Here is a 10,840-nt window from a genome sequence, read left to right as displayed (position 1 = left end):
GGGAAAAAGAAATGGGCTTTGCATTTTTACTTGCATACTTCAATGTTTGTTTGTTTATGCATCGCTTACAGGAGGGGGAGAGGAGCCCCCTTGTGATTTCATCAGTTCCCAAGGGTTTGGGGAGGGTGAGCAATGGAGGAAGCCAGGGGTGAGGTAGTCAGCTGCACTCACAGACATGGCCTCACAGCCCAGGGACTACCCATTGTGAAGTCCCTTGGGGTGCCCCCACCCTGCACCCTCATTCTTCCCGCTAGCTCCACATGGGTTCTGCCGTTAACCTGCAGCTCCTCCTGAACTACAACGCTTCCCCCTCTGTCCCCAACACAAGGGGAGCCCTGACTTGGGAGGAGAGCTTTCCAGATCGTAGCTTGGCCTGAGGCAGAGCCAGAGCGATGAGGTCACCCAGCACAGCTGCTAACTATTTCAAGGAAACAGGTGGCGGCTCTGGCCTCTTCATGGGCTTGGAGTTTTCTGGGAGAGGCCTCTTCAAGGGCGTCCTTGAAGCCCAGTCGCGGATGTCCCTGTGGTTGCTAAAGGGGAGTTCAGGGTAATGGAGTATCCTCAAGAACCTACAGATGTTACCTCCCACCAGAATCATGGTGTCAGCCCTGGCTACATATTCCTTCAATGGGAGGGCTTTAGAAATGCTATGCCAGAGCTGCACCCCCGACCAACAAAATCAGACTTTCCAGGATGCAGCCAAGGCATCAGTATGTGGAAAGCTTTCAGGTGAGTCCAATGTGCAACCAAGGTTGAGGCCACAGGTTCAACTCTTGCAACTAAAGGTCCTGGACCAGCAGCGTTCCCTGGAAGCTCATTAGAAATGTGGAACCTCAGAATCTGCATTCCAAGATCCCTAGGAGATTTGTGTGCAAAGAGCTTGAAAGTGCTGCTGCTGTAGGTAGACACGGAGCTAGAGAATAAACACACAGGCTCTGGGGACTGCAAAAGGGGTGAAATGCTAGCTAAGCCCTTGACTTCTCCTCCTTGATGTAATGAGGATAGTAAAATCTTCGTCTTGGATTGTGGTGACGATTACGATGTCTGTACCTGGTACTTAGCACTCAGTATATATGAGCTTCTATTTTGTTAGGATCGTTACTGTTTTTAATCCTGAAATGCAACCTGCTCGGTTGGCCAGCCTGCTCTGAGCATGTGCTGGCTCTGTTTTTTGTCCAGCTCAGCCTTCATTCTGCCAGCATCAAATGTCTTTTCTCTCTGGGAACTCAGACACAGGGACCAGAAAGTTCATGGCTCAGTCCAGACTGTCTCTGATCCCAGAGTTGTTTTTCCTGTGAAAATCATGTGATTGCTCCATTGCTAGGGAAAGTCAAACAATAAAAGGGTGTAGGTTCTCGTAATTGCTGTGGAAGCTGCAAATGTGGAGTGTTTCTGTGCCAGCTGGAGAGGAGAAGGGTTTGGGAAGGAGGTTGCCAAATACTGCCTCCCAGACTTCTTGGTTGTGGTTCAACTCCGGACTGAGAGTCTGAGGAGGTGTCCTCGTGATGACTGGAGAATCAGTCACTGATCTATGACAGACAGAGCATAGCATCAAGCAATGCTGTGCTTTCAAGGATAGCAGTCTTCCTCAACAATAGCACTTTCTTTAAAAGCCCTCTTCATTCATTTAAAGAAACATTAATTAAGCATTTCTGGCTGGGCGCAGTGGCTCACGCCTGTAATCCCAGCACTTTGGGAGGCTGAGGCGGGTGGATCATAAGGTCAGGAGATGGAGACCATCTTGGCTAACACGATGAAACCCTGTCTCTGCTAAAAAATACAAAAAATTAGCCAGTTGTGGTGGGGGGCGCCTGTAGTCCCAGCTACTTGGGAGGCTGAGGCAGGAGAATGGAGTGAACCCAGGAGGCAGAGCTTGCAGTGAACCGAGATCGCTCCACTGCATTCCAGCCTGGGCGACAGAGCGAGACTCCGTCTCAAAAAAATAAAACGAAATAAAAGCATTTCCTAAGTGCCAGGCATTGCACTCTTATCTCATTTCATCATCAAAGTTACCCTTTGGGGTTGGTATTACCCTCATTTTACAGGCAAGAAAACAGGCTCAGAGATGTTTGGTTCTAGGGTTAAACAGCCATTGGATGACACAATTGGAATCATACACAGGTTGTCCTGAGTCCACAGCACCCCTCTGGGTCACTCTATGCTACTACTTCTCCCCATTCCAGGAAAACATGGTGTTGGAGGATGGAGCCCCTTTTAGTGAAAGACTGGGTTGTTTGCTATTCTTTGTGTTTTCCCCTCCTACTGTTGAGACTGGCACCATCTCCCCAAGTCACTCTGCCAATCCCTTCATTCTCTGAGAGAGAGGACGTTACTCCACTATGAACTACAGTGTTGCATTCGCAAACTGCAGGAACTGAAAATAATGTCTCTTACTTTCTTTCACCTTTCCATTCAAGAAACATTTATTGAACATGTCAAGAATTACACAGGTAAGTAAAAAGGAGACATGGGTCTTGCTTGAGGGACAAGAGTGTGGTAGAATGAGTCGTGGCCTCTGGGAGAGTGGACAATATGTGGTAGTTTTATGGGTAAAAAAGGAGGGATTTCAGGCAAAGGGAACAACACAAGCAAAGGTACAAAGGCAGAGAGTATATCTTTGTGCCTACCTTTTTTTCTTTTTTCTTTTCTTTTGAATCACTAAAATGCAGATTTCTTGAAATAAAAGCCAATTGGAATTATTTTTATTTTTATCTTATTTTATTTCATTTCATTGCATTCCATTTTATTTTATTTTATTTTATTTTGAGAAAGAGTTTTGCTCTTCTTGGAGTACAATGGTATGATTTTGGCTCACTATAACCTCCACTTCCCAGGTTCAAGCAATTCTCCTGCCTCAGCCTCCCAAGTAGTTGGGATTACAGGCATGCGCTACCACACCCGGCTAATTTTGTATTTTTAGTAGAGATGGGGTTTTATCATGTTGGTCAGGCTGGTCTTGAACTCCTGACCTCAGGTGATCCACCTGCCTCAGCCTCCCAAAGTGCTGGGATTACAGGCATAAGCCACCACGCTCAGCCCACCAAATGGAATTTTGAAGAGCAAAGTTTGTTTTGAATTTTAAATGAATTCAAAATAATAAAATTCATAGCATCCAATCATTCCTAACACTATGACCCAGGCACTGTCCTAAACACTTGATGTACATTAACTCATTCAATCCTCATAAGAACCTATAAGGTGGGTGCTAATATCCCCATTTCAGAAATGAAGAAACTGAGGCACAGAGAAGCTAAGTAACTTGCCAAAGGCCTGTTAAATGGTTTAATGATTAAGTGACTGAGCCAGGAGCCAAACCCCAGGCCTCCTGGCTCCCGAGTCTGTAATGTTTCCCATCTGCTATATTGCCTCTCCAATGCCAAACATTCTAACATACCGCTGCAGCCTCTGGCAATCTCATTTTGGAAGTACTTTTTCATAACTCATTTCTAGTGCACAGCAGGGCTGTGGCCCAGGAGACCTGTGGCTCTCCTACAAATATCCGTGTAATAAAATAATAATAGCAGTTAATATTTGTTGAGTACCTGCTAATATTTATCAAGTTCTAGGTATATTTAATGCTCACCAAAACCCTCTGACATAGGTGGATTGTTCCCCTCCACTTCCGGCTTAGTAACTGTGGAACTAGGGCTTAGAAACTGACCCAGGATGGCCCAGCTAGGAGCTGGCAGAGCTGAGTGAGCCATCCCAGGCCATCTGAAACCAGAGCTTCCCTTCCCAGCAGCACTCCCATGGGGCCTTTCTGTCATGGGAGTAATTTAACTTTCCTCTTTTCTGGTTTTCTTGTCTGTCAGATGGGAATAAAATAACTAATATCTGTGTGTAACAGTGTAGATTACAGAGGATTCTCTGGTGCACAATCTCATTTGAATCTCCCCGCAACCCTATCAAGAACAACACCCCTTCCAACGAGCTCAAGAGATCTTCAGGTTCTAACCACTGCATTTCCAGAGGGTGCTGTCTGGTTGTTGGCTAAACTGCTGCCTTCCATACGCTGCCACTGGTGGGGACAATAGAACAAACAGGAAGAGCCGTCTTGGGCCAGCCACAGTGGCTCACACCTGTAATCCCAGTGCTCTGGGAGGCTGAGACAGGAGGATCACTGAAGGCCAGGAGTTGGAGACCAGCCTGGGTAACATAGTGAGACCTTGTCTCTACAAATAAATTAAAAATTAGCTAGATGTGGTGACACGTATAATCCCAGCTACTCAAAGGGCTTGAGGCGGGACGATCGCTTGAGCCCAGGCATTCGAGACTGCAGTGAGCTGTGATTGCACTACTGCACTCCAGCCCAGGAAACAGAATGAGACCCTGTCTCTTTAAAAAAAAAAAAAAAGAAAGAAAGAAAAAGAAAAGAAAGAAAGAAAAAAGTAATTTCATTCATGCAAGGAATGTGTATCCCTTTCCACAAAGATTAAGACTGACCAAAAAGAGAATTATGTCACCCCATTGATCAGAAGTGAGAGGATACATGGACCAGAAGGGCTCACTGGCGTTGTGGGGTGATGGCCTGGAAAGCCCTGGAAATAAATAGGTATGACTATCCCTAGATAACTGGTGGAGAGCCCACGGGGTAGAGGGTAAGTTGCCCTAGGTCCCAGCACAGGGTAAAGGATGTCTCCCCGAATCCAGCTGCCCTCAGGTCCAGAGGTAGCATTGCAGTTGAAATATAGCCAGTTAAAACCAGGGCATAGGCCCACACATGCAGCTCACACTGAAGGTTAGCAGGGAACAGAGAACTATCAATAGTTCAGAGCCCCGAACTCATCCTGTGTGTGATGTGAAAGAGAATCAGCCCAAATCAGCACCCCAGCACAATTCTGGCAGCTCAATCTTGTACGATCTAACAAAAGAAATAATTCACAGGCCAGTGAGGCAATCTACACTCCAGGCGGTCCTCCTGGATGAAGAATCCAGCCACAAGATACCAAAAAGATCCCACAGATATGAATCTAAGAGCTCCTTGGGTCTCTGGTCAACTCCACCTGAGTGGTAGTGGGTAGAGAATGCCCTGAGGTGAAGAAATGGGAACAGAAGTGAGGACATTGCATTTGGGTCTTGATCCAGGCTCAAGGTCACCCACCCAGATAGCACTGGGTCACAAAGCGTAGAATCTCTGAGGCCTGGATCCTGGGCCAGGGCTCCATTTGTCTGGTTTAAGGGCAGCATTGCCAGTAATACACCTACTTTTCATTCCTGAGGCTGGAAACGTCAGATACTAAACTCGTGTTCCTGTCTCTCTTGCAACTAGGCATGGCCATGTGACTCAGTCCTAGCTATTGAGATATAAATGAGAATTTACCAGATGCGGAGAAGGTGTTGTAGGGAGATTTTCCTCCCTGATATAAAAAAAAGCCTCTTTTCCAGCCCAGATCAGTTTCTTTCTTCCTTAAATAAGCTTTCTAAAGATGAGATACCTGGAGCTGTGGCAGCCATTTTGCAATCACAAGGCAAAAAGCCTAAGATAAAAGGACAAAAAGACTAGGATGAGAGAGTAGAAAGAGCCAGGGTCCTTTTGCCATTATTATTATTTATTTTATTTTATTTTTATTTATTTGAGACGGACTCTTGCTCTGTCACCCAGACTGGAGTGCAGTGGCACGATGTCTGCTCACTGCAACCTCCATCTTCCAGGTTCAAGTGATTCTCCCAAGTAGCTGGGATTACAGGTGCTTGCCACCATGCCTGGCTAATTTTTGTATTTTTAGTAGACACAGGGTTTCACCATGTTGGCCAGGCTGGTCTCAAACTCCAGACCTCAAGTGATCCACCTGCCTCAGCCTCTCAAAGTTTTGGGATTACAGGTGTGAGCCACCACACCTGGCCCCTTTTCCCATTATTAAACAACATACTCTGGGACTTCTAATGTCCAGACTGTTCAGGTCAGATAATGAAATGTCTTTAGTCTGTGAGTTACTATAGCTGGTTATTCTGACAATTGCAGCTGGAAAGCATTCCTACAAAATATAGGCTAAAATCATCAAAGTCCAGCTCAAGGGTGGGCTAAGTGCTGGGTCCTATGTGAGACGCTCAACAGCATCTCAAAGATTGCAAGAATCTCTTTTCTAAAAAAGCTTCCAGTCTAGACGTGAGATAAATGTGCAAACAGATGTGATTTCTGTGTCATGCTAGTAACACCTGAGAGGGTACAAAGGTTCAATCAATTTCCTAAAAGAATTCAATCTTATTTAGCTATGTATGATCACAGATGTAAATTCATGGATGGTAGAAGACATTATTTACTTTTTATAAAGTTGTATTTTAATTCAGAGAGATTCAGTGACAGGTGGGACTCCCAGGGTTTCTTTTCTCTCAGATCTCCCTTTTTTCTCTGACCCTCCCTTCCATGTGCTCATCAGTTTCTGCCCTCATCTCCAGGTGCTGCCTCCCTCCTGGTGGTTGCTCTTTGTGGAGTCACGGTCATGAGCCTCTGCATTTCTAATTCCGTCCTGGAAGGGCAGGAGAGAGAACTCCTTGTAGTTGGTAGATCTTTAAAGTCCTTTTAAGGATTAAACTTAGTTTTTAAAAAGTTATTCACAGCAGAGCAGCTAATATTAGTTAATAGTTAAACAAAATTTTTCTTGGTACATATTGACTTCTCTGAAAGCATATTGTTAATGGGTTGTTGTGCTTTAAATCCGCCTTCCCATCGGGGTGATTAATGAAATACTCAAAATAGGTGACAGGGACAGCACACACTATTCCCCACACAAAAATGTCAAGATCATCATGACAATTGCTAAAAAGGGGGTCTGGTGTGACAAAATGCATGATGGCATAAGAGAAGGGGCACCTTTGTGAGCTTGGGGGAGTCAGGGAAGCCTTCACAAAGGAGTAGCATTTGTTGGGACCTCGAGAACAATTAGGTATGTATTAGGACACTTGGGTGTAAGTGACAGAAACTCAAACTAGTTTAAGAAAAGGGACTTAATTGTAAGGATACCGGAATCGCTTTCACAAGATAAAAGGAAAAGTTGAATGACCTAAAAGGAAAGAAGGGCAAAGAAATAGCTGGTCTTCAGCACAAGTGGATTAGAGCAGCAGTCCCCAACCTTTCTGGCACCAGGGACTGGTTTCATGGAAGACAATTTTTCCATGGTAGCAGGGGTGGGGGAAAGGAGGGTGGTTTCAGGATGAAACTGTTCCACCTCAGATGATCAGGCATTAGACTCTCATAAGGAGCGCACAACCTAGATCTCTCGCATGCACAGTTCACAATAGGGTTCACCCTCCTATGAGAATCTAAACCATTGATCTGACAGGAGGTGGAGCTCAGGCGATAATGCTTGCTCACATGCTGCTCACCTCCTGCTGAGTGGCCCAGTTCCTAACAGGCCATGGACCAGTACCAGTCTGCGGCCTGGAGGTTAGAGACCCCTGGAATAGAGAATGTCTACTTTACTTGCCTCAGTTTCTCTCTGCATCTTAAAACAGAGAAAGAGTAACTCAAATGTGCTGTTCTTGATATGAAATTCTCAGGAAATCTGATTGGTTCACCTTGGTTAGGTTGCCTACATGTAGGACAATCAGTTGTGGTCAGGGATAAGAAGTCATATGAGAACTTGTCAGTTCCTGCTAAAATCATGGGGTTGGAGACAGTGGAGGAAGATCCCCCAGAAGAAAGGGGCAGGTGTTTCCAGAGGAATGCTGTTGTACTGTAGTTATTGTTGGTTGTGTGCATATGATACTAGGCAGATACATAAAAATAAGCAGAGAAGAGAAATGGAAGATGATAAGGATGAGTAGATGATGAATAGCACACTGGGTAAAGGGAAGAGTATGTTCAAAGGCACAGAAGCGTGATGGTACATGGTACGTTCTAGGAACTACAAATAGATCAGCATTGGTGGAATAGGAAATTAAAGAGGAGGATGACAGAAGTTAAGGCTGGAGAAGTAGGCTAAGGCTGATTAAGGAGGATCTTGTATCTCATCATAAGGAACTAAGATTTTTTCCCTTAGGTAATAAAGAGTCATTGAAGGAATTTTAATAGGAGAGAGAAATTATAAGATTTATATATTAGATCATTCCAATCGCTATGAAAGGGATGGATCAGACAATGTTTACAAGTGTGGTACCCAGGACAAACTGATTTTACTTGGTGCAAGAGCTAGTTCTAAGTGGTATGCAAAAGGGAAATTGAATTTCACTGGTTCATATAGTGAGAGAGTTATTCTCTTTAAAATTCTCTTTGAGTCTGTTTGATTAACTTGAGGAGAAATGATCCATTTGGTGCCTGTATGTTCTCTCCAAGGCGTGGTAACCTCCCTTTTCATCAAAGAAAGAGCAGAGCCTCAAACTCAGAACCTTCAGCAACCAACAATATCCAGCCAAGATTAAATAACGTAGTTTTGTTTCTATTGTATGATTTTTATGGTTAATGATCTCTTTATGGCAAATTATACTGGTTTTTCATTTATGATAATGATATCAAAAATCCTTTTTAGGAAAACTGAGCAAAATGAAAGCCAATTCAAAGAAGCAATTAAGTACATAATTGTGCAGATGATATGTGGAAATGGTAAGAACGGTGACAATGGGACATAAGTGACTGAAATTTGGGATACATTGGATTAGAAGAAAATAACCCCCAAGAGACCAGTAAGAAGGATACAGCAACAGCACATGAGAGATTTTAAACTCCTTGATATCAGAAAGATTTATCTTCTATTAATTTTGTTTTCCTCTCAGGAATAAGTTTAGAGGGCAGCAAGGGTGACTGTCCAGCTAGGAATCTCATCAGCAATGCAAAACATTGTCACAGATGTTGAGATAGACCTTGAGGTTAATGCATTGTTTCCAACTTTAGGTCCTAAAACTTCTCCTGAAGAGCTACCTTAAATCTAACTTTTGAAAGTGCACAATAAAAGTGAATTAAATAAAAACAACTTGAAATTTGTACTTATCCTTCAAATTCCTCAAATATCACTTCCTCTGAGAAGCTTTCCCTGATTTTTCTGTGTCTTTTTGGCAGCTCCTTGTCCTGTGCTTTCAGCGACCCTTCCTACACATCTAAGCAGAGCTGTGGTAGAATGGTTTCTTTGTGTGCCTCCTCATCAGGCTCTAAGTTTTCCAGTGACTGTCTTTCATCCTTTTTATCCACACCCCTTGAGGCTGTTCTGGCACAAAATAGGTATGAGTTCAATAAATATTTGTGCAACAAATGAATCTTGCTGTGAGGACACCACATTATAGAAGAACACTTAGAAAGTCATTATATTCCAGCCGGGTGCGGTGGTTCATGCCTGTAATCCCAGCACTTTGGGGGGCCCAGGCTGGCAGATCATGAGGTCAGGAGATCGAGACCATCCTGGTTAACACAGTGAAACCCCGTCTCTACTAAAAATACAAAAAATTAGCCGGGCATGGTGGCACGTGCCTGTAGTCCCAGCTACTCAGGAGGCTGAGGCAGGAGAATCGCTTCAACCTGGGAGGCAGAGGTTGCAATGAGCAGAGATAGCATCATTGCACTCCAGCCTGGGCGACAGAGCGAGACTCCATCACAAAAAAAAAAAAAAAAAAAAAAGAAAGAAAAGAAAAACATTCCATTCCATGTTATTGATTTCAAGTTCAGTAAAAGTTCATAGATGGGAAAGATCAATATGAACAGAGGATGTATTGGAAGATTTAGGATGTTACAGAGCTTGAGTTGGAAACAGGAAATCTAAATATTCTTCAACACCACTTCAGCATCTTAGCCGGGCCTTTGTAATGAATTTCTGTTGTCCCTTTTTCCTCTCACTTTTCTCAAGACCAGCCCTGTAGAATTTGGCTGACATTGTCTACAATCCTTCCTGTTCCTAGCATGTCCCACAAAATGCCTGGCCCATAAATACATGTGGGGTGGAAGAAGTGCCTTGCCATAAAGACAAAACTAAAGCCTGTCTTATGGACTGACGTTTATTAAGAGTTCACAGAGAGGAGAAGGGTGGGAGCTGTGAGACCTTACGAAGGGTTTCTAGTGGATACAGGGTTGATCTGGGTTGTGAGACATAAAGACATAGATTTTCCCACTCCCATGACCACCAGTATTCTTCCAAACTGCCGATTAAAATGGCGCTAGTCCTCCAAACCAGCAAAAGCTGCACTGCCGTATTGGTAGCCACTAACCACATGCGGCTATTTAAATTTCAACACAATTTAAAATTCAGTTCTTCAAATCGCAGTAATCACATTTCAAGTGTCCAGTAACCACACATGCCTAGTGGCTTCCATATTAAATAGCTCAGATAAAGAACATTTCCATCATCTTAGACTATTCAACTGAACAACGCAGATCTAAAGAGTAAATCCTCTCTGGGATGCTGAAGGTGGGAGCCACATTTAAATGCTTTTTACAGGCTTAGAAAAGTTCCTTTTCATTTTTAGCTACTATACCTTAGGATTTAACTAACACGTCCATTACTGACGGTTTCTACACTTTCAGAATGTATGTATTCTCAGAAAGCATGCAGTGAATTTTCTTTAACAATTCAGCGGTTTTTAGCATATTCACAAAGTTGTATAACCATAACCACTAATTACAGAACATTTTCATCACCCCAAAAAGAAAGTTCATAGCCATTAAGTAGTCACTCCTCATTTCCCCTTGGCAACCACTAATCTGCTTTCTGTCTCTATGGATTTGCCTATTCTGAATATTTCATATAAATAGAATCATACAGTGCGTGGCCTTTTGTTTCTGGTTTCTCTCACATAGCATAATATTTTCTAGATTTATCCATATTTTGGCATTTATCAGTACTTCATTTTATGCCTGAATAATATTCCATTACATGGATATACAGTAAGTTCTCATTTATTGTCATTGATAGGTTCTTGA

The 10,840-nt window shown here is 43.4% G+C and overlaps 1 long non-coding RNA gene across 1 annotated transcript; it reads left to right on the top strand.

Moving 5' to 3' along the window:
- Positions 1–460: 460 nt before the first annotated feature.
- On the top strand, positions 461–8,916 carry LOC106999507 (uncharacterized). Its single transcript, XR_001446361.3, has 3 exons — positions 461–729; positions 8,466–8,619; positions 8,710–8,916. It is a non-coding gene; the product is annotated as an uncharacterized LOC106999507 (long non-coding RNA).
- The last annotated feature ends 1,924 nt before the right edge of the window (positions 8,917–10,840 follow it).

Source organism: Macaca mulatta, chromosome 7 (assembly GCF_049350105.2).
Source record: "Macaca mulatta isolate MMU2019108-1 chromosome 7, T2T-MMU8v2.0, whole genome shotgun sequence".
In the NCBI taxonomy this organism is placed as follows: domain Eukaryota; kingdom Metazoa; phylum Chordata; class Mammalia; order Primates; family Cercopithecidae; genus Macaca; species Macaca mulatta.
Note: the sequence above shows the minus strand (reverse complement) of the source record. Positions and strands in the feature narration are given on the sequence as shown.